Genomic DNA, 25,011 nt, shown 5'->3' with positions numbered 1-25,011 from the left:
GTATCACAACCCCCCCTTGTAGATAGTGCCTTTTTTACAGACCCCTGTAAATAACGCCACACAGCCCCCTGTAGATAACGCCATACAGCCCCCCTGTAGATAACGCCATACAGCCCCCTCTGTAGAGAGCGCCATACAGCCCCCCTGTAGAGAACGCCATACAGCTCCCCCTGTAGATAACGCCATACAGCCCCCTTTGTAGATATCTACAGAGGGGGCTGTATGGTGTTCTCTACAGAGGGGGCTGTATGGAGTTATCTACAGGGGGGCTGTATGGCGTTATCTACAAAGGGGGCTGTATGGCGTTATCTACAGGGGGGACTCTGTATGGCGTTCTCTACAGTGGGGGCTGTATGGTGTTCTCTACAGGGGGGGCTGTGTGGCGTTCTCTACAGGGGGGGGCTGTATGGCGTTGTCTACAAAGGGGGCTGTATGGTGTTATCTACAGGGGGGACTCTGTATAGCGTTCTCTACAGTGGGGGCTGTATGGCGTTCTCTACAGGGGGGGCTGTGTGGCATTCTCTACAGGGGGGGCTGTATGGCGTTATCTACAGAGGGTGCTGTATGATGTTCTCTACAGTGGGGGCTGTATGGCGTTCTCTACAGGGGGGCGGTATGGTGTTCTCTACAGGGGGGGCTGTATGGCGTTATCTACAGAGGGGGCTGTATGGCGCTAACGCCATACAGCCCCCCTGTAGAGAATGCCATACAGCCCCCCTGTAGAGAACGCCATACAGCCCCCCTGCAGAGAACGCCATACAGCCCCCCCTGTAGAGAACGCCATATAGCCCCCCCTGTGGGGAACGCCATACAGCCCCCCCCTGTAGGGAAGGCCATACTGCGTCCCCCCTCCCAAAAAAATGCGACCTACAGTGTGTCCTACAAAAGACATGTATCCCCTATCCACAGGATAGGGGATACATGTGTGATCGCTGGCAGTGATAGGGAGAACGGGGAACCGAAAGTCCCCCGAAGTTCTCCATGACTAACCTCTGACTTCCGGCGTCTGCGCAGCTCAATAAAAATGAAAGGAGCGCTGGTCACGCATGCGCAGAAGCGCGACCGGCACTCCATTCATTTCTACGGAGCTGCTGACACAGACCCCGGAAGTCCGAGGTTTGTGATGGAGAACTTCAGGGGACTTTCGGTCCCCCGTTCTCCCTATCAATGCTGGATAGGGGATACATGTCTTTTGTTTAACGGCAGAGCGGGGAGATAACTCCCTGCTCTGCCGTAGTCGTGTTCAGTGGCGTCGCGCTGTAGCAGCCATAGCGGCTGCTAGCGGAGCCTCCGGCCATGGTGGGGGCCCATGCCGGCGGGCGACATGGGCCACCTCATGCCGCGGGCCCCGTAGTTACGCCACTGCGTGTAGGTGTATGCACATTTACAGACAAAATGATCATAAACTGTTAGGCCATTATTACCCTTTTACATGGGTGATATAGGAGTTTGGATTTAATTCAAAAAGTGTTGCTTGTTTGCTTAGGTCCAGAGGTGTAACTATAGGGGGTGCAGTGGTTGCAATCACACCTTGGACCTAGGACCGAAGAGACCCAATTTTCCACCTAAGAGAATATCAATGTCTATCATCTCGGTATTGTGACATTACCGTGTTGTTTATAGTTGTATTGTAATGCAGTGTTTATGATCCCTGTGCTGTGACATCACTGTGGTCCTTAGCCATTAGCTGTGACATCATTAGGTTTATTATCCCTGTTCTGTGATATTGTCCCTGTTCTATGCACATTTTCCCATAATATGACATCACTGTGTTCAATAATCCTTTTCTATGACTTTGCAATGTTTATTATCCATATACTGACAACACTGTGCACACCATTCCCTTCACTCTGACATCACTGTTACTATTACTCCTCTATGCTTTACTTTGGTGAATACCTTTGTGCTGTGACATCACTGTTTCAGATCTCCCAACCATCCCAGATCTAGCCAGAGCATTCCCAGATTCCGAGCGGTGTACAGCTGTCCCGAGGGCCGGCAACAAATCCTGGTGTTAACTGCGTCTGCGTTCTCAGGACACAGACACAGTTGAATCCAATGGTGGAGCAGGGAGCCTTTTAGCTCCCGGCTCCAACATTCACTATGTAACGCCAACCGTGAGCGACTTGGCGTAGACAGGCATGATGCATGTGTGTGTGTGTGTGTGTGTATGTGTGTGTGTGGGCGGGCACTGGGGACATTATACTGTGTGGGACACTATGTGGACATTATATTGTGGAGAGGTTCTAGGGGCATTGTACTGTGTGGTAAGGCATTGTGGGGGCATGATACTGTGTGTGAGGGCACTATGGGGTCATTATACTGTGGGGAGGCACTATGGGAGTATTATACAATGTGGGCTGAACTAGGTGTGTATGGGTGGGATACTGTATTTAGTATCCCTCTGCGGAGATATTGGTTTATTGTATGTGACATCACTATGTTCATTATCCGTGTAATATAATTCACTGGTGATGATTTACCATATGCATTTCAGGGGAGTAAGTATATGAGGTACAAAGGTTACAGTTGCACATGGGATCTGATGACACACATTGGATACCAGTACTATAAATTGCATATAAAGGGGGACCTCTTACATATAAAGGGGGGCTCTTACATATTTTGCATTGGAACTTCAAATTATGCCACTGCTCAGGTCCTCTTTGAATAGTATTTTATTTTGTCTAAAGGTCAGAAACCATTTAGTATGACATATCTAATAAAAAAAGGCATTTTGTACCCTTTCACCTATGACAGCACCCCTGGAGAGACGTCCCATCCGCTGGACAGGAAACCTGAAGATATAAAAAGGTACACACCTCTCCACATGCCCAGTCAGGTTTCCTGTCCTCCGGATGGATGAATTGTCCTGAGGAAAAGCACTTCTCCCGGGGTTGCAGACCCCCTAGCAAGGTCTTCCCTTATTCCACTAGGGGTGCTCTGGAAGGTATAAGTCTCCTTTGGAGGGAGCAACCTTGTGCCTGGTACAGGTACTCCATCCTCTCCCGGTCCATCGCCTCCCTGCTGCAGCCTGTCAAACGGAGGTGGTTTAAGGTCCACACTGTGGTCCTTCCTCTGGCGGGGAGCGGCTTCCTGGGGTCATGTTCTGCTCAGCTAGACCATGCCCAGCATTGGCGGCTTCTGGCGCATTCACAGGCACTTCCGGTCGGGCGACGCGTCACTTCCGGTGGGGTGATGCCTCCAACACTCCAGGAGGCGGTGGTTACGGTGACCCATGCGGGGAGGAGGCACTCCAGCGTCCGGAGCTCAGGGCCTCCCAGCCAATCCATGGCCTATTTAGGCCTGAAACAGCAGGAGCTTTGGTCTCCAATCTTCTTCCTCCATTATGGAAACGCCAGGAGAATCACCAGGATGCACTGACCGCTCGGATGCCAAATCCTCCAGTCCGGTACTTGAGAACGCCAGGAATATGGGGTAAGATAAAAAAAACACCTTCCTTACTAAATACTGTTCCCCTTTCTTTTGTACATATGTTTAGGCCAGAGATTGTCTTAGAAAAAACAGGAGAAAGGCCCATAACAAGGAATGTGCTATATGTAAAAAGAAACTAGCATCATCCTATAACAAAACTCTGTCAGAAATGTTTAGACAACATAATCTCAGAAGAGTCTAGAAACGTAGCCACAAGTATCAAGGATATTGTGAGGGCTGAAGTTAGAAACTCCCTAAAGTCCCTTAAAAGGAAAAAAGATCCACCATCCGCCTCTTCTAGCCGGATAGATTCTGATTCCTCAGTTGAGGAGGATCCTCAACTAGGAGAAGAGGGGGAGTACAGCTCCTTTAGATTCCTCAGGTGAGGATGAGGGAGAAAGGAATTTGTTCCCAACTGAGGGCATAGACCTACTCCTTAAAACGGTAAGGGCTACTATGAACATAGATGATCCTAAGGAACCTCGGTCCGTCCAGGACATAATGTTTCAAGGCCTAGGACCTAAGAGGAATAGAAGCTTTCTCATCCATAGAAACATAACTAACCTCATTAAAAGAGAATGGAAAAATCCTGATAGGAAAGCAGGTATTCCAAAATTCCTCAAAAGGAAGTATCCCTTTGAGGACGAGGTATGTAAGGACTGGGATAACACCCCTAGACTCGATGCTCCAGTAGCTAAGATTTCAAGGAAATACTCCCTTCCCTTTGAAGATCTAGGCTCCTTGTCTGACCCTATGGATAGGAAGGCCGACTTCTATCTAAAAAAAGACCTGGGAAGCTTCTACAGGGGCCTTTAAACCAGGCATTGCAGCCACTTGTGTGGCCAGATCTCTGAAAATTTGGCTCGCACAATTGGAGCTTCATCTAAATGACAAGACCCCTCGGGATCAAATCTTATCCTCCCTTCCAACACTTTCCAAGGCCGCAGATTTCTTGGCCTCAGTAGATTCTGTATGCCTTTCCGCCAGATCAGCAGCCCTGTCAAATTCTGCTAGACGAACTTTCTGGCTGAAAACCTGGAAAGGGGACACTGGATCCAAAGGGAAGCTGTGTGCTATTCCCTGCTCGGGAGATTATCTCTTTGGGCCCCCACTTGACGACCTGCTGGAAAAAGCATCAGATAAAAACCTTACCAGGATTTCTTCCTAAAGTGGTCTCCCCCTTTCATTTAGACCAAGATATTGTTCTTTCCTCCTTTTGTGATTCCCCAAAAAATCAGAGGGAACAACAGTTTAACTGCCTAGACGTAAGAAGATGCCTAGTCCAGTACCTAAAGATTACCCAGGACCTAAGATCCTCAGAAAATTTGTTTGTCCAGTTTCAGGGTCATAACAAAGGTTCGAAAGCCAGTAAAGCCACTATAGCGAGGTGGATTAAGCAGGCCATACAATTAGCCTACATAAATCAGAAGCTCAAGCCCCCAGAGTTTTTTAGAGCTCACTCCACCAGGGCCGTGTCCACTTTATGGGCAGAGGGAGCAGAAGCATCTCTAGACCAGATTTGCAAGGCTGCCACATGGAGTTCTACTCACACCTTTTTCAAGCACTACCGATTACAACTGCATACAGCCTCTGACTTGGCCTTTGGTAGAAAGGTGCTACAAGCTGTGGTCCCACCCTAAAAATACTTATTTCTATTTTACATCTCCAGGGGTGCTGTCATAGGTGAAAGGGTAAAATATTGATTACTTACCGGTAATCGTTTTTTCAAGAACCTATGACAGCACCCCGCTGTTACCCTCCCTATGGTTTGTGGCAAATGGGCCCTCATAAGGTAGATCGCTAACCTAAATGTAAGCGTTTCTTTGTAAATATTGTATATATAAAGATGTGAGGAAATTTCACTATTGGTTTAAAAAAAAAAACACCAACAACAATATAAACTAAACTATTTCTCATCCCGAGTTCTTTCCGCCAGATCAGCAGCCCTGTCAAATTCTGCTAGACGAGCTATCTGGCTGAAAACCTGGAAAGGGGACACTGGATCCAAAGGGAGATTATCTCTTTGGGCCCCCGCTTGACGACTTGCTGGAAAAAGCGTCAGATAGCAAGAAGGGGTTCCTTGCACAAGCAAGGCCAACAAAAGATTCCTTTCGTCCCAAAGGGCCTAATAACAAAAGACCTAACCCTAGGGGACAGGACTTTAGATCCTCAAGATTTACTAGGAACAATAAGTCTTTTTTCTTCAGGCCTCAGAAGGACCCTAAAAATAGGGACCAACAATGATGCCATAGAGTCTATGGTGGGGGGTCGTCTTTCCCTGTTCCTCAAGGATTGGCAGAAAATATCAGCAAATCCTTGGATTCTAGGAATCCTAACAACCGGGTACGTACTAGAGTTCAGGACTCTTCCCCCAGACAGATTTTTTTCCCACAAGGGCCCTAAGGGACCCAGAGCAACAAAAGATCCTAGAATTAGAAGTCATGTCACTCATAAAAAAAGGAGTCCTAATTCAGGTTCCAAGCATAGAGACAGGTCAAGGCTTTTATTCCCCTCTCTTCCTCATGAACAAACCAGGAGGAAAACACAGGGTCATTATAAACCTAAAAAGATTAAATCTTTATCTGACCTACAAAAAATTCCGCATGGAGAGCATTGCGTCAACTATAAATCTCCTCTCCTGGGATTGTGTGATGGCCTCAATAGACCTGGAGGACGCTTACTATCATGTACCCATATGTCTTCATCATCAAAGATATCTAAGGGTAGAAGTGCCTTTGGCATCTCACAAAGCCCCAACGATATTTTCAAAACTGATAGCGGAAATGACCTCTTACATCAGGATGAACGACATCCTCCTGATCCCAAACCTGGACGATTTTCTGTTGGTCGCAGAAACATCTCCAACCTTGACCCTACAGATACAAATAGTTTGCGCTATACTAACAAAATTAGGATGGAACATAAATTTAAAAAAATCTAATTTAAACCCATCAAAAAGATGTGTATTCCTAGGAACTCTGCTGGACTCCTCCTTCCTTGGCTCCTGACGCCCCTGCCCAGAAAGACCTGTTAGTTAGTTATCCCACTTCTGACTCTCTAGATCAAGATATGGCTTTAGCGGTACGTCTTGACCGATGTCTCAGGGAACGACGACTTGAAAGTTTTTGTGCCTTCTCCTCTGGCTCCCCCATGATGGCTCCCGAGGTTCCGTTGCTTTGTTCTTCCACGGAAAACTCGGATGAACCAATGGAACTCGGGGCCTCCGTGTCTCCCCAACAACGTAGAGGGCTCCGCAGGAAGAATGGTCTCTGCTTCTACTGTGGGAATGACAAGTATCAAGTGAACAACTGTCCTAGGCGTAAGAATAAGCAGCCGGAAAACTTCCGCGCTTAAGTGACCATCGGGGAGGTCGCTTGGGCGCACAGGTATTTCCCGTAAATATGAAACCTAATAAGATCTTGCTTCCCTTTCAGGTCTCTTTTGAGGGTAGGTCTGCCACCGGCAGTGCCTTCGTGGATTCAGGATCTTCTGCTAATATTATGTCTGTGGAATTTGCTATGACTCTAGCTATGCCATTGATTGATTTGCCTAAACCTGTCCCGGTAGTGGGTATCGACTCCACTCCACTTGCTAATGGTTATTTTATGCAGCATACCCCTGTTTTTGAACTCATTGTTGGCTCCATTCATTTGGAGCAGTATTCTGTACCAGTGATGCAGGGATTATCATCCGATTTGGTTTTAGGCCTTCCCTGGTTGCAGATGCATAATCCCACGTTTAACTGGAGTACTGGGGATCTTACTAAATGGGGTAATGAATGCATGACGTCCTGTTTTTCTGTTAATTTTATTTCTCTCCCTGAGGAGGTGAACACTCTACCTGAGTTTATTCAGGACTTCGCTGATGTTTTTTCTAAAAAGGCCTCCGAAGTGTTACCTCCTCATAGAGAATTCGATTGCGCAATCGATTTGGTACCAGGAGCTAAGCTCCCTAAGGGTAGGATATTTAATCTCTCTTGTCCCGAACGTGAGGCCATGAGAGAATATATCCAGGAAAGCCTGGCCAAGGGTTACATGCGCCTCTCTACTTCTCCGGAAGGTGCTGGCTTCTTCGTAGGGAAGAAGGATGTGGTCTTAGGCCGTGCATCGATTACCGAAATTTGATTAAGGTCACTGTAAGTAACCAGTATCCCCTCCCTTTGATTCCTGATCTCTTCAATCAGGTTCAGGGGACCCAATGGTTCTCTAAGTTTGATCTTCGGGGGGGCCTATAACCTTATCCGAGTCAGAGAAGGGGATGAGTGGAAGACTGCGTTTAACACGCCCGAAGGTCATTTCGAATACCTCCTCATGCCCTTTGGGTTGTGTAATGCTCCCGCGGTCTTCCAGAATTTCATAAATGAGATTTTAAGAGACTACCTGGGGTTATTTCTTGTAGTGTACCTTGATGACATACTTGTGTTTTCCAAGGACTGGTCCTCCCACATTGAGCATGTCAGGAAGGTGCTCCAGGCCCTTCGGAAAGACAAACTCTTTGCTAAATCTGAAAAATGTGTGTTTGGGGTGCAGGAGATACCATTTTTGGATCAAATCCTCACTCCTAATGAATTCCGCATGGACCCTGCCAAGGTTCAGGCTGTGGCTGAATGGGTCCAACCTGCCTCCCTGAAGGCATTACAGTGCTTCCTGGGGTTTGCTAATTATTACAGGAGATTCATTGCTAACTTCTCAGTTATTGCTAAGCCTCTTACGGATCTTACTCGCAAAGGTGCTGATCTCCACTGGCCTCCGGAGGCGGTCCAGGCTTTTGAGATCCTTAAGAAGTGCTTTATCTCTGACCCAGTGCTGATTCAGCCTAACCAAATGGAGCCATTCATTGTGGAGGTTGACACCTCCGAGGTGGGAGTGGGTGCGGTCTTGTCCCAGGGTACCAGGTCCCTCACCCATCTCCGTCCCTGTGCCTACTTCTCCAGGAAGTTCTCGCCCACTGAGAGTAACTATGACGTGGGCAACCGCAAACTCTTAGCCATTAAATGGGCATTTGAAGAGTTGCGCCACTTCTTGGAGGGGGCTAGGCACCAGGTAACGGTCGTTACCGACCACAAGAATCTGGTCTTCCTAGAATCTGCCCGGAGGCTAAACCCGAGACAAGCTCGATGGGCGTTATTTTTACTAGATTCAACTTAGTGGTCACCTATAGGGCTGGGTCTAACAATATTAAAGCTGATGTACTGTCCCGTAGCTTCATGGCCACCCCTCCTTCAGAGGAAGATCCTGCTTGTGTTTTGCACCCAGGTATAATAATATCCTCTGTTCATTCTGACTTAGTCTTCGAAATTGCGGCTGATCAAGGTGCAGCTCCCGGGAACCTTCCTGAAAACAAGCTGTTTATTCCCCTGCAATTCCGGCTAAGGGTACTCAGGGAAAATCATGACTCTGCATCTGGGCATCCTGGGTACCAAGCACCTCATTGCTAGAAACTATTGGTGGCCTGGGTTGCTTAAAGACGTTAAGGCCTACGTCGCCGCTTGTGAAATTTGTGCTAGGTCAAAGACTCCCAGGTCCCGACCAGCGGACTTACTTTGTTCTTTGTCCATTCCCCAGAGACCTTGGACCCATATCTCCATGGATTTTATCACCGATCTGCCTCCATCTCAAGGCAAGTCGGTGGTGTGGGTTGTAGTAGACCGCTTTAGTAAGATGTGCCACTTTGTGCCCCTCCAGAAACTACCCAATGCCAAGACGTTAGCTGCCTTGTTTGTCAAACACATCCTGCGTCTCCATGGGGTTCCTGTCAATATTGTTTCTGACAGAGGGGTACAATTTGTTTCATTGTTTTGGAGAGCTTTCTGTAAAAAGTTGGAGATTGATCTGTCCTTCTCCTTGGCCTTCCATCCTGAAACTAATGGCCAAACTGAAAGGACTAATCAGTCTCTAGAACAATATTTAAGTTGTTTTATCTCTGACTGTGAATATGATTGGGTCTCCTTCATTCCCCTCATCGAATTTTCCCTTAATAACCGGGTCAGTAACTCATCAGGGGTCTCCCCCTTTTTCTGTAATTTTGGGTTTAATCCACTGTTCTCCTCCGTTTCACCTGGTGGTTTCAATAATCCGGAGGTAGATGTCGTTCATTGGGAACTGTGCACAGTCTGGGCCCAGGTTCAGAACAACCTAGAGGCATCCCAGAGCATACAAAAGACTCAGGCAGATAGATGACGTTCTGCTAACCCCTTGTTTGTGGTCGGGGATCTGGTGTGGCAGTTTTGAAAAAATTTGCGCCTTAAGGTTCCGTCCAAAAAATTTCTTCCCCGGTTCATAGGGCCGAACAAGGTCATTGAGGTCCTTAACCCTGTCTCCTTCAGGCTGGCTTTACCCCCGTCCTTTCAAATACACAACGTGTTTCATGCCTCCCTCCTGAAATGCTGCTCCCCGTCTTTGGTTACCTCGAGGAAACCTCCTGTCCCTGTTCTCACCCCTGAAGGGGTAGAATTCGAGGTGGCCAAGATTGTGGACAGCAGGATGGTCCAAGGTTCCCCCCAGTACCTGGTCCATTGGAGAGGCTACGGGCCTGAGGAGAGGACTTGGGTACCTGCCCGGGATTTTCACGCTGGGGTATTGCTCAGGAGGTTCCATCTTCGGTTCCCCAATAAGCCAGGTCCACCTAGGAAGGGTCCAGTGGCCCCTCATAAAAGGGGGGTACTGTAAAGGATCAGCCAGACACAGCTTCTGTGTCGACGCCCGTGGTTAATCAGTCTGCATCTGCTCCTAGGTCTGTTAGAGTGACTCGATCTGCTACCACTCAGGCTGGTAGGCTGAGGAGTGGGAGAACCTATCACAGCTTGGCCAGACGGTTCTAGCTCCCGCCCTCAGTCTATGTATACCTTTATTTGCTTCTTGTCTTTGCCTGTGATTCTCTCTTGTTTCCTGGCTCTGCTGTTCCAGCTATTACTATTGACCTCAGCTTCATTTTGACCCTGGCTTTACTGACTACGCTCCTGCTCTGCATTTGGTACCTCATACACTCCTGGTTTGACTAGGCTCGTTCACTACTCTTGTTGCTCACGGTGTTGCCGTGGGCAACTGCCCCATTTCCCTTAGCTTCTGTGTACCCTTGTCTGTTTGTCTCTCGTGCACGTATTGAGCGTAGGGACCGTCGCCCAGTTGTACGCCGTCGCATAGGATGGGTCGGGCAAGTAGGCAGGGACTGAGTGGTGGGTAGATTAGGGCTCACCTGTCTGTCTCCTTACCCCATCATTACACTCTCCCTTTCATTTAGACCAAGATATTGTTCTTCCCTCCTTTTGTGACTCTCCAAAAAATCAACAGTTTAACTGCCTAGACGTAAGAAGATGCCTAGTCCAGTACCTAAAGATTACCCAGGACCTAAGATCCTCAGAAAATTTGTCTGTCCAGTTTCAGGGTCATAACAAAGGTTCGAAAGCCAGTAAAGCTCCAGTGGTGCTGTCATAGGTGAAAGGGTAAAAGATTGATTACTTAACGGTAATCGGTTTTTCAAGAACCTATGACAGCACCCCGCTGTTACACTCCCTATGGTTCGTGGCAAATTAGCCCTCAAAAGGTAGATCGCTAACTTAAATTTAAGCGTTTCTTTGTAAATAGTGTATAAATAAAGGTGTGAGGGAATTCTCTATTGGTTTTTAAAAAAAACAAAACACCAACAACAATATAAACTAAACTATTTCTCATCCCGAGTTCTTTCTAAAGACTGGGAGTGTGGAGAGGTGTGTCCCTTTTTATATCCTCAGGTTTCCTGTCCAGCGGATGGGACGTCTCTCCAGGGGTGCTGTCATAGGTTCTTGAAAAACCGATTACAGGTAAGTAATCAATCTTTTTAAATTTCTTTTTTATCTAAAGCTTTTATTTCAAGAAGATGAAAGAACAGAATAGAAATATACACTTAATATGGACCTGTCACTAGGTCATATAAGTTGAACTGATTTGCTGAACTGAATAGGGCTGTCTCCCTGATTTCAGTGCTGTTTTTTTTCCTGTTACCCCCCATGTTCCAGAGTTATGGCCCACTGTTGTGTTGACTGCCTATATGCTAACTTGCTGTAGTTAGCCAACAGGGTGTGAACTACACTCAAACTGCTCTGATTGGTCAGCATCAGTGGCAGGGAAGATAGCTCCACCCCATTAGTTAGTAGTTAGTTACAGCAAATTAGCATATATGGAGCCAACACAACAGTGGGCCATATCACTGGAAGGGGGCTGTCCAGGAAGAAAATAACATACAGCGCTGGAATCAGGGAGACAGCGCTATTCAGGTTGGTCAACAAGCTCAACTTATATGACCTAGTGACATGTCCTCTTTAAGTTTAATTAATTTAATATTATGTATCAATGTATCTCCAGTGTAGATACTAAATATGGAACATAAGGAGATACAATTCTGAACTAATGGGGTAGCCTATAGTGTACGTCTTTAGGTTGTAAGACACGTTACAAAGTCTGTGTGCCACAGAAAATAACTATGATGAGGTGTCAGTCTTACTACTCAATGATGTAATAACTACACACTGAATTATTTTATTACACAGTTAAATTCCTCATTATGTGTGAATAGATATTATGGTGCTAGTATATTGATCTCCTAATCACAAAAACCTACAACTTTGTATAAAAAGCTTGGAGACCCCTTTCCTTCTGTTAGCTCTGCCTGGCAATCCATCACTATAAGGCCCCATGCACACGACCGTGCCCGCAATCACGGCCCGCGATTGCGGGCACGGCCGGCCGCTGACTGACAGCCGCATTTTCGGGCCGTGCTCCCATACAAAGTATGGGAGCACGGCCCGCAAAATGCGAAAGAACGGACATGTTCCATAATTCCCGGAACATTTCCACGGCACTGACACCCTTCCGTAGTGCTACGGAAAGGTGTCAGTGTTCAATGAAAGTGAATGGCTCCGTTTTTGCGGACCGCAATTGCGGTCCACAAAAACGGAGGTTTTTTGCTGTCGTGTGCATGGGGCCTAAGACAAGACTTAAAACTCCTTTGCCTCTATGCATAATCTGTAAATGGGCCTTCAACTATCACGTGTCATTTACAGCTATGGCCTCTCCATATGGCTACAGGGCCTGAGTGCGACCACAACCTCAACCACCTGTATTTACTCCCCTTATCCCTCTCACTGTGCAGAAACATGAGTAATTGAATACAAGCATATAGCGTCTCACTACAGACATAAAAATTGTAAACCAGCGCAAAGTGTGTGCCAATACAACATACCATAAATAGGACTGTATGTTTTATAGATTTATAGATTTGTCAGTGGTCTGCAAACTATGACTGCATTTGCAACCCTCCTTTACAAGAATTCAATGGAGTTTGCTACTTAAATGCAGTCTAGTACATTAGCACTGGGAGCTGAATATACTGTAGTTACAGTTATAGTTACATTGAAAGTTTGTTTTTTCCATAAAATGCATTTATTTAAAAAAAAAAAAAAGGTAATTTAAATAATGGGCATAATATTAAGAATATCTAATTAATACAAGTGATAACGACTGCACCAGATTGCAGATTGAGCATAGTAGGAACTATTGTATAGGACTAGAAAACTAAGATTATTGGATCCACATTCTACAGCACTTCAGTTGCAGTGTAATGCGCTTTATATGGGCTGTTGAATGAAGGAATTATGTTACTGCAATCCTCTCACTGAGACAATGACAAGATACAAGAGGTACTTATTCAGCAATAGCTTTTAGTGACTTGAGATTGGTGGGAAGACTCAGGGATGTATCAGGGGGAAAAGAGGTCCTGGGAAGCGTACTTTTCTTCTGGATGGTCTCCAAATGATGGACCTTTCACCCTGTGGTGTTAGACATAAGCATTCCCAAGCACATGAGTGCACATAAAAAGGTTTGCTTTCATCTTCATTAAAAATATACACATTCCATTCACACCAACAATGATGTACATGGAAAAATAGCAACACACCACATTATGGGATACACATTAAGAAAGAAAACTTTCAGAATTATTCCTTGATTTTTCTAGTAATAATCCATATACTTATTAGTTACTGATTATTCCAATAAATACATCACTTTTATATGTTACATTCACTCTTTGTATTGAATCCTGGCTTGAAAAGAATAAAAATCTTATGAGAATGATAATTTTATTTTATTTATGACTGAAAAATAGCTAGGGTGAAATAATTTAATAAATGTTACACCTAAAGTTTTAATAGATATTAGGTTCTCTATTACAGGTATACTAAAGGGATTTATGGTATGTGCACTGGATCATTCCAGAACCCTCTTAGACTTTAATGGAGAGAGCTGCACACATGCGCAGTCATCTCTTCGTTCAGCCTCCGGCTGGATGTTCACTGTTAGGCTGGATTCACACGAGCATGTACGGTCCGTAAAGGACAGCACGTATTTCGGCCGCAAGTCCTGTACTGAACACACTGCAGGGAGCCGGGCTCCTAGCATCATAGTTATATACGATGCTAGGAGTCCCTGCCTCGCTGCAGGACAACTGTCCCGTACTGTAATCATGTTTTCAGTATAGGACAGTAGTTCCATGGAGAGGCAGGGACTCCTAGCGTCGTACATAACTATGATGCTAGGAGCCCGGCTCCCTGCAGTGTGTTCGGTCCAGGACTTGCCGCCGAAATACGTTCTGTCCTTTACGGACCGAACATGCTCGTGTCAATCCAGCCTTAGTAGCCAAGTGGAACGAAGGGTCAGGGGACCCCCATTCTATTGATAGGTGAGGGTCCCCTGTGAATATGCCATAAATGTATGAGATTGGAAAACCTCTTTAACGTGAACATCTGTTTTGGAGCCATTTGAAATTCCCTAATTCCCTAATATGATGTTCAACAACAATTCTAAAGTGCTCCAAGGAATTCATAATCTCTGTCTCTTCCATCGGCATGACATCTGTATTCTCCAGTCACTAGTTGGCTGATGGATAAACCTGCAAGAATTTTACTAGATTGGTCTGTTTTGTAAAGCGACTTATCCCAATATGGTAACAGTATACAAAGAAATTGCTATCTATGCAGTTTTCTAATATACTTAAATAAATAATAAATATTACATATCACCTAAAGAACATTATTATATTCATTCAGCAGGATTGAAAATAACGTTTATTTATGATCTGTAGGTTGCTCTCTAGATTATTGAATGTTACGTTACACATTCTTCTAGGTTACTAGCAGTTCCAGCTCTAGCTCAGACTAACACATACACATGTTATTACACTTGAATGTTATATTTGGGTTTTACAACTACAGGTTGCAGCCTACACCTTGGACCATGCCAACAGACCAGTGGTATCACTTGTCCAAGAGAAATGGTTCTTAGCATCACAGTCATTGAGATTTCTCAGTCTGGTCCAGACAAGTCTCTTCAAAATGACCACTAATCATATGATCCTTCCTTCTTAGAAATCTGAGATGTAAAATTTTGGGTTCACCACGAACTGAAGAATGGAATATTGCTACTTGAAGGATGAGACCATTTAGCAAGTGATCTTCACTTTTTTATGTCTACAAAACAATTTGTGACCTATGGAATTATTTGTTACTGTGCTACAACTTATCACATTGTAATTTGTAAAGAACATTTACCACTATCTAGACAGTATGATAAAGTAGTTGTCCAACTGTTGATGTGAGACCCATCATTCATCATAAACAGTTCCTCTGAGCTGCATCTGAAATCTCTAAGATTAGAATTACAATACTAGCAATGCAACTATTTTGTTAATAGAAATCTTTGAGTCCTGGACGTAAGCAGCTGCATTTGCTCGAATGTGCCGTGAAGCAATAAAATGTGGTTATTATAAATTGTGGTCACCACAAATATTTCAAAAACCTCCGCTCCTCTTACACAAACATTGAGCTTACTACTAGCTTACAAGGTAACATAGGTAAATGACTTAAAGGTAAAATAATGTAAAAAGCAGGACTTACTCCAGGGTGTTTCTTCACCTGCTTGGAGAATGCTGAAAACCTCCACCACATTCTGGCCAAGTAGGGGTCTCTGTCCTGCTCTGCTGACTGCTACAAGCAACAGGTCTCTGCATGTGTCTCTGCTCAAGAGTCCTATTTAAGGAGGGGGTGACAATTGATGGTGGGTGTATACAGTATATTTGCAGCCTGCCTTTCTTTGAAACCCTCTTAACATAATTTTATGTAATGAGGCTGTGGGAGATGTAATTCAATTATTTATCTGATTTCCATCATAGCCTATAGTGTACATTGCCCCTGGTTTTTCTGCTTGTACAGTATCGATCTCTTCTTTTTGATCATTATTTATTTCAGTACAGTTTCTTTAAATGAGTGATGTAGTAAATGACATTACTTTTATTCACAGGGCGTACAGTTGGGCAATTTCATTCAAAGATACAGAAAAGATAGCAATGGGAAAAGAACAGAGATAAATGAAAGTGCAGCGCTCAATTAATCATAGCAAATTATGAGGGTTGTAATATAGCAGAGGCTAAACAGTAAAACATTGGTGGCTAGAAAGATAATGATAGAAAGTTCTTTGTCTACAAATGAGCGTTATACATAATTGAAATACCCGGGAGCTAGAATTACAAGGTACAGAAGATTCTCTTTCCTAAGTCGGCCATGTTAGTATTGCTAGGACCTCTGCTGCAAACTTGCGTTGCTGGTCCAATATATTTTATGAAAACCTTGCACGTTCTGAGTAATTTAGTTATACTTATAGAATCAATGTTGCTGCTGCTTGAGAAATACCTGATCTTTTACCACTAAAAAAAACAGAGCCAAAAATTACCACAAAAACTGCATCAAAACCTTGTGTGTTAACCTGGCCTTATAAGCCATTGTCCAGGTTGCAGATCACAGAATAATCTCCGAAAGATGGCAGCTGCCCCGCTACCGGATCGGCAGGCCTCAACTAGTAGTCAAGTGCATAGCCAGATTAATTGACCGTAGACAAACCAGGGCTAGAACCAAGGGACAAAACAGAGTAAATCCAAAGGAGTTAGGGAGACGTTACATTTTCTTTTAGAAATGTCGCAGAACATTTCCAGTTAAAAAAAATAACTTTTATTCCTTCACAGCCGTGGCAGTTCTCATGGAATTTGTCTTCACAATGCGTGCACTATTCTCTTTAGTGCGGTCCTTAGACTCCTTACAATGGCCTGAGGAATGTGAGATTTTCCAATGTGTCCACCAGAATTAGGTTGCGTCCATAGTGACTGTCGGCTTTCGCCTTTTCATAAGTTCCTCTCTAACCGCTGAAAACACTGCAGCATTCGGGGCACGGCGCCTGGCAGGTAATTATTCCAGAAGAAGTATGTATGTTTGTAGTGTGACAATAAAACGTATATCTAAGAAAATCATAATTCTTCTGGAATAATTACCTGCCAGGTGCCGTATCCCCAATGCTGCACTTGTTTTTCTCCTTTCTATTGATTCCTTCTTTCCGGGCACAGAGGATTCCACCTGAGGGATAGCAGCGGGTGGCCGACGGCACCTAGAGAAATACCGTCACTGTTATCAATGCAAAGCAGGAGGGTGCACCTATACTTGCACAACAAAACTAGGTGAGTAAACCAGCTCACTATGCACTTTTACCTATATATTTTTTTTAAAAAGTATTACCTTAGAGGAGCGCCGTTTTCCTCTTCTCTCCTTTTTCTTTTCCTTCCACATTCACTAACCACTGGTCGCTCTCTTTAACTGAGGGGCTGGTAAATTCACCACCCACACTGACCCTGCTATCACTCCTAAATTGGAGTAGACTCTCTCATCGCTCACTCTTTGCCAGTGACAACACTTGGACCTTCAAGTGCAGAATCCCTTCAGGCACTCGGCAACCTCTCACAGTGGCCCCACTGAATCATGCTGCACCACTCCACTTAGGCTCTCTGTCATTCTGCCTCTCTTCACTTCACACTAGATGTAATAAAGCATACTACAGTCACACACAAGTAGGCTCTTCTGGCACCTCACTCAGTTTAGCCACACAAACTTCTTGAATAGGAACCTCTTCTTGAATACTTCATATTCTTAAGCCTAGTTCTATCTCAGGGCAGGAGCAGGCTCCCATGGCACCACATGTGGCTTTCATGCCTCCCACACCTCCCCTTCCCCTTGTCACTAAAATATAAGCTTTCCACTACTTTCGTCTAAACGGTCCCTATTCGTCAGAAAATATACTCCTCTAACACTTAGTCAGTTTTAAGTCCTGTGCTGAGAGCTGTAAATGTTGAGATATCCAGAGAAAATATATCATCAGGATGTTATTTGAAAAGCTACTCGGTACCTACATCATTCGGATGCAAGAAATGCTTTCAGAAGAATAGCTATGTATTACACTGTGCAAGCCTTTCTTTACTATATAAAACATCTAATATAAATCCTCAGTACTGTATAATACAGCAGTTACAAAAAAAGGCACAAAGAAAAACTCTTATTTATCAACAGCATCATGAAAGCTGTGCACGGAGTCCTTAGGCTTTGTTCAAATTTACGACATTGTTACGATTCTGGGGTATGTGAGCTCACTAGGCTGCTCCGCCGTAGCGGAGTAGCAGCTGGCCAAACCGCAGTCAATGAAAAGTCTTTAGCACAAGAGAACCTGTGTGAGAGTTCAGACACAAGATTTAGCAGACGCTTTGGCACAGATGATACGTGGCACAGATGACACTTGGCGTGGCAGATGACACTCGACAGTTACTGGATACAGGAAACAGGATATAGGAACATTGGGAACATGATACAACTAAGGAACGATTTGCTTAAACGAACATGGGAAGACGACAACAACGCCCAGTCACAGGAAGGAGGACAGGACAGACTTAAGTAGGGCAGGGATAACAGGGATAGGCGGGGAAGAATCTAGTGGTGTGCGCACTGGATCTTTAAGAGGTCACCAGGGCGTGCGCACCCTACAGGATCGAGGTACAGAGGAGAGCAATACATGCTGGCGTCCCCGGGGTGCAGGACACCGGCAAGAAGGTAACTGTAACGTCCACAGCCGCGGACTGTCGTTCTGACTTACACCCTGACGGCCGCGGCCATGGACGTGTGAGTGCTGGGCGGCATCTCCCTCCTGAAAGACGCCGGCACTCACTTCCACATAGTTATGTTGGCTCCCGTAGGGAGCACATGCGTTCACACACGGCCTTAAAGGGCCAGTGCGCGCACATGTAAAAAATCACTAATTTGCCCATGGTCACCCTGGACTATAAAAAGGGCTCAGCCCTTTCACTTATTGCCTGAGCGTTGTTGTGTTTACCCATGTTAGTCTTAGCAAATGGTCCCTTAGTGTTTGTCACGGCACGGGGTGTGGACCCACTGGGCCGTACCGCGTAGCGGGGTAGCAGCTGGCCAACAAGGTACAAAACAATGTCTATAGTTCTGAACGGGTACCTGAGGCAATGTAGACAGTGGCAGGAACACGACTTGGCTTTCACAGCAGGTGACGCCGCGGATGCAGCGGGAAGACACGACTTGGCTTTCACAGCATGTGACGCCGCGGATGCAGCGGGAAGACACGACTTAGCTTTCACAGCAGGTGACGCCGCGGATGCAGCGGGAAGACACGACTTGGCTTTCACAGCAGGTGACGCCGCGGATGCAGCGGAAGACACGACTTGGCTTTCACAGCAGGTAACGATAGTACGGGATGCAGGGTACAGGCAGCAGGAACGGGTAACACTGGGAACTGGAAAACACTGGGAGACCTTTAGCAAGACAGACTAGGGTATACAATAACGCTCAGGCAAGGAACCAGTGGGCAGAGCCCCTTTTTATAGTCCAGCAGCCATTTGGGCCGATAATTGATTTTTGACAGCTGGACGCGTACTGGCCCTTTAAGGCCGTGCACGCGCGGGCGCGCGTGCCCTGCGGGAAACAGCACGAGGATCCGGGAGAGAGTGCCGGCGTCTTCCAGGAGGAGGAGGACGCCGAGCAGAGAGGTGTCCATGGCCAGGATCGTCAGGGGGTGAGTTAGAATGGCAACCCCCGGCCATGGACGTAACAGTATCCCCCTCTTACGTCCCCTCCTCATGGGGCCAGAGCGGGAAAGAAATTTCTTCATGAGGACAGGGGCATCGATGTTCTCCTCTGGCTCCCAAGACCTCTCTACTGGACCAAATCCCCTCCAATTCACCAAGTAAAATGTCCTGCCTCCTACTTTTTTGGTGGCTAGGATCTCCCTCACTTCGAAAGTTCCGGATAATTTGATTAATCCTCTTAACTTGCCCATTGGACTGAGGGTGGTAAGCTGAGGAGAAGTCCAACTTTACCCCGAGTAGGCCGCAGAGTGCTCTCCAGAACTTAGAAGTGAACTGGACCCCTCGATCCGAGACAATATGCAGAGGTAATCCATGCAGATGGAAGATGTGTTGCATGAAGAGATCAGCCAGTCAAGCGGCAGAAGGCAGGCCAGTCAGGGGAACAAAATGAGCCATCTTTGAAAAACGATCCACCACCACCCAGATCACACTGCATCCGCAGAGAGAGGCAGATCTGTAACAAAATCCATAGCAATATGCTGCCAGGGGGCCTCGGGCACAGGTAGTGATTGGAGCAGACCGGCTGGTCTGGAGTGGGCACCCTTGTTGGCTGCACACACTGTACAGGAGGAGACAAAGTCTATGACGTCTTTGGGCAGCGTGGGCCACCAGAACTGACGGGCAATTAGGTCTCGGGTCTTACGGGTACCCGCATGTCCTGCCAGCTTGGAACTGTGACCCCAGCGAAGGATTCTTCCTCTGTCTGCCAGCCGTATGAAAGTTTTTCCTGGAGGAATGCCTTTAACCTGCAGAGGGTTGACAGAGTAGATGCAGGAAGGATCGATAATATTCTGTGGGGACTCCACAGTGTCCTCTGTTTCAAATGACCTGGACAAGGCATCGGCCCTCACATTCTTGTCAGCAGGTCGGTAGTGGAGTTCGAAACGGAACCGTGCAAAAAACAATGACCATCTGGCTTGACGAGGGTTCAGTCGTTGAGCCGTCTGTAGGTAGGTCAAGTTCTTGTGGTCCGTGAAGACCAGGATAGGATGAGCTGCGCCTTCCAGTAGGTGTCTCCACTCCTGCAGAGCCAGCTTGATGGCCAGTAACTCCCGGTCCCCAATCGAGTGGTTGCGCTCTGCAGAAGAAAACAGCTTGGAGTATTAACCACATACCACCGTCTTGCCTTTCGAACCCCTCTGGAACAATAGAGCACTGGCACCAATAGAGGAGGCGTCCACCTCTAACGAAAACTGCAGGGACACATCAGGATGGTGCAGAATGGAGGCAGACGTGAAGGCTTTCTTTAAGGTTTCAAATGCGATCTCCGCCTCTGGAGTCCATACTTTGGCATTCATACCCTTCTTAGTGAGGGTGGAGATGGGGGCTGTCAGAGAAGACAAGTTGGGGATGAACAGTCTGTAGAAGTTGGCAAATCCCAGGAAGCGTTGTATGGCCCTTAAGCCTTGGGGACGTGGCCACTCCAGGACAGCCTTGACCTTTTCAGTGTCCATCATGAGACCCTGATTAGAGATAATGTAGCCCAGGAAGGGTAGAGACTTCTCTTGGAACACACACGTCTCCAACTTGGCGTAGAGATGATTCTCTCTTAATCTAAGCAACACCTGGCGGACATGGCCCTGATGAGTCACAAGATCTGGGGATAAAAAAATCAAGATATCATTGAGATACACCACAACACAGACATAGAGGAGGTCACGAAATATGTTATTCACAAATTCTTGAAATACTGCGGGAGAATTACACAGGCTGAAGGGCATGACCAAGTATTCGTAGTGTCCATCACGTGTGTTAAAGGCTGTCTTCCACTTGTCTCCCTGACGGATCCGGATTAGATTGTAGGCCCCCCGCAGGTCAAGCTTGGAAAATTTTTTTGCCCCCCGTATACGTTCGAAGAGCTCAGAAATCAACGGCAAGGGGTACCTGTTTTTCACCGTGATCTGATTGAGACCCCGGTAGTCAATGCAGGGTTGAAGGGATCCATCCTTCTTTTTGACAAAGAAAAACCCGGCTCCGGCCGGGGATGAAGACTTTCGTATGAAGCCCCTCTCTAGATTCTCTTTAATGTAGGCCGACATAGACTGGGTCTCTGGCAAGGAAAGAGGGTATACTCTACCGCGAGGAGGAGAAGAGTCAGGAACCAAGTCGATAGAACAGTCGTATTCTCGATGTGGTGGCAATATCTCTGCCTCCTTTTTGTCGAAAACATCAGCGAACTGAGAGTAACAAGGAGGTAGCCCTGTGAATGACTGAGGCGAAGAAGGCTGGGATGGATAGACATGGCCCAGACAGCGGTCTAGACACTTGGGGCCCCACTGAAGAACCTCTCCAGAGTTCCAATTCAGGACTGGGGCGTGAAGACGGAGCCAAGGCAAACCCAGCAGCATGGGGTTGACGGCCTTGGACAGGACATACAGAGAGATCAGCTCGGAATGAAGAGCTCCCACGTGGAGTCTCAACGGCTTGGTCACAGACAATACTTGGTCAGGCAAAGGCAGTCCATCTACCGAGGCAACGATCTATGGTCTCTCCAGCAAAACCGTAGGCAAATGAAGAAGATCCACAAGGTCCTGACAGATGAAATTGGCTGCGGAGCCAGAGTCCAGGTAGGCAGAGACTGGGTGAGGTCTCCCGCCAGCGACAATGGTCACAGGAATGAACAGCTTGGACGAGAATTCTCTATCAAGTGTAGTAGCGCCCAGGGTTGTCTTTCCAACCAATCCCAGACATTGGGGTTTCTTAGGCCTCTGGGGACACAGACGCACGACATGGCCAGCGAGGCCGCAATACAGACAGAGTCCAGAGGTGCGCCTGCGATGTTTTTCCTGATCAGACAGTTTAAGCCGATCCACCTGCATCGGAACCTCGGGCGCAGCAGAAGAACAGGGCAAGAGGGGTTGCTGGAAGTTGGGCGCCAGTCTAGGAAGCCGTCTCTCCTGAAGAATCTCTTGGGATCTCTCTCTGAGCCTTATGTCCACACGGGTAGCCAGTAGAATCAGATCATCCAGGGCAGCTGGGAGATCTCGAGCAGCCAGTTCGTCTTTGATCTCAGGCGATAGGCCATGCCAGAAGGATGCAACCAAGGCCTCATTGTTCCAAGACAATTCTCCTGCCAGAGTCCGGAACTGGATGGTGTATTCACCCACGGAGATGTCCTCCTGACGCAGGTTAAAAATAGCAGTGGCTGCCGATGAGGCTCGTCCAGGCTCCTCAAATACGGAACGGAACAACCAAACAAACCCCAGGAAGTCTCTGGTCACGGGTCCCTGTCGTTCCCAGATTGGATTCGCCCACGCCAGGGCCTTGCTGGCGAGTAGGGATACAATAAAGGCGATCCTGGCTCCGTCCGAAGGAAATGCTTGGGCGTGCAGAGTGAAGTGGATTTGGCATTGGTTCAGGAACCCCCTGCACGAACTTGCGTCTCCATGAAACCGTGGTGGCAATGGCAGCGATAACCGAGAGTCCGAACTGGAGCTGCCAGGAGGAGTAGCAGGAGGGTCGATCGGAGGAGTTTGACTAGGAGCGATGACGGAAGAAACTAGCGCACCAAGATGCTGCGCCATGGAGTCTACTGCCACAATGAGTTGATCCTGTCGCGCCTGCAGATCCTGCAGGTCCGCCTGCATGGCTTGGGAGGATGACAGGCTCTTGACTTGGCCAGCGGGGTCCATGGCCTGAGCGTACTGTCACGGCGCGGGGTGTGGACCCACTGGGCCGTACCGCGTAGCGGGGTAGCAGCTGGCCAACAAGGTACAAAATAATGTCTATAGTTCTGAACGGGTACCTGAGGCAATGTAGACAGTGGCAGGAACACGACTTGGCTTTCACAGTAGGTGACGCCGCGGATGCAGCGGGAAGACACGACTTGGCTTTCACATTAGGTGACGCCGCGGATGCAGCGGAAGACACGAGTTGGCTTTCACAGCAGGTAACGATAGTACGGGATGCAGGGTATATGCAGCAGGAACGGGTAACACTGGAAACTGGAAAACACTGGGAGACCTTTAGCAAGACAGACTAGGGTATACAATAACTGTCAGGCAAGGAACCAGTGGGCAGAGCCCCTTTTTATAATCCAGCAGCCATTTGGGCTGATAGTTGATTTTTGACAGCTGGACGTGTACTGGCCCTTTAAGGCCGTGCATGCGCGGGCGCGCGCGCCCTGCGGGCAACAGCACGAGGACCCGGGAGAGAGTGCTGGCGTCTGCCAGGAGGAGGAGGACGCCGAGCAGAGAGGTGTCCATGGCCGGGATCGTCAGGGGGTGAGTTAGAACGGCGACCCCCGGCAGGGCCGCCATCAGGAATTTCAGGGCCCCATACAGCTAAATTTTCTGGGCCCCCCTACCGTAGCACCGCCTGTTAACGGTACTCCATCCAGCACTATATCAAGCTACCCAGGGCCGCCATCACGGGGGTATTAGGGGTACTGATGTCCCGGCCAAACCTAAGTTAAAGGGGGGCCCGGCAAATGCCGCGACTTGCCTTTTGGTTTTTTTCACCAAAAGAATGTCGTGAGCTGCAGGCCCCCCCTCTCGTCATGGGGTCCGTCAAACACCGGCCACCCACGCGACCGATCGCGCGCACCCGCAAACTCCCGCACGTGTGCACTTGCGAGCGCCTGGAACCGCGCACCGGATTTTGAGGCAGATTTTGACCTGCCCGCACTATCTTGCCGCGTTTTTTTGCTGCGTTTTTTTGCCCGCGGCAATTGAGGACAGCAGACAAAAAACGCAGCGAAAAATGCATTTTCTGCCTCCCATTGATTTCGATAGGAGGGCAGAGGCGGAACAGCGGCAAGAAAGGACGTGCTGCTTTTTCTTTTTTCGGCGACTGGCTCCCATTGATTTCAGATTAAATCAATGGGAGGCGGTTTTGGAAGTTGTTTGGTGCTGATTCTGACGCAGTGTCCGAGTCAATATCAAGGCCCAAAAACTCTGTGAACTGGGCCTTATTGTTAGGGCTTATTCAGACGAACGTGTAACGCGCGTGATTTTCACGCGCCTCGCACGGACCTATGTTACTCTATGGGGCCGTGCAGACTGTCAGTGATTTTCACGCAGCGTGTGTCCGCTGCATAAAACGATATTTGTGCATTGTTCGCGCATCACGCACCCATTGAAGTCAATGGGTGCGTGAAAATCACGCCCAGCACTTCCGCAGCAGTATAAACTATGAATGAAAACAGAAAAGCACCACGTACATTTCTGTTTACAAACATACAAACAGAGTGTCATAATGATGGCGGCTGCGCGAAAATCACGCAGCCACGCATCATACGCTGCTGCCACACGGAGCTGTTATGGAACTTTTGCATGCGCAAAACGCCACGTTTTTTGCGCGTGCAAAAAGCACATGCTTGTGTAAATCCGGCCTTAGGGTAGGAAGACAATAGGCATGAACACTGCGGATTTTATGCAACACATTTTATTGTGGAAAATCCGCAGCGTATTACAGTCGCAGCAGAGTGGATGAGATTTGAACTAATCTCATTCACACGCTCCAAAAAAAATTGACCTGCTTTGTGGCTTTTTAAGCCACAGCATGTCAATTTATGCTGTGGAATCGCTGCTCCTCTGTTACGGAAATGCTGCGGTTCTGCCGCAA

General features: G+C 47.2%; 1 long non-coding RNA gene across 1 annotated transcript in view; it reads right to left on the bottom strand.

Annotated features, from left to right (window-relative positions):
• The window catches only part of LOC142740747 (uncharacterized), a 34,474-nt gene extending 19,017 nt beyond the window's left edge, over window positions 1-15,457 (bottom strand). Inside the window, exon 1 of the long non-coding RNA XR_012880870.1 lies at window positions 15,362-15,457. This is a non-coding gene — a long non-coding RNA (uncharacterized LOC142740747). The remainder of the gene's footprint in view (window positions 1-15,361) is intronic.
• Window positions 15,458-25,011: the final 9,554 nt, after the last annotated feature.

The sequence above is a fragment of the Rhinoderma darwinii genome, chromosome 2 (genome assembly GCF_050947455.1).
Source record: "Rhinoderma darwinii isolate aRhiDar2 chromosome 2, aRhiDar2.hap1, whole genome shotgun sequence".
NCBI classification, from domain to species: domain Eukaryota; kingdom Metazoa; phylum Chordata; class Amphibia; order Anura; family Rhinodermatidae; genus Rhinoderma; species Rhinoderma darwinii.
This window is presented reverse-complemented; position numbering and strand designations above follow the sequence as displayed.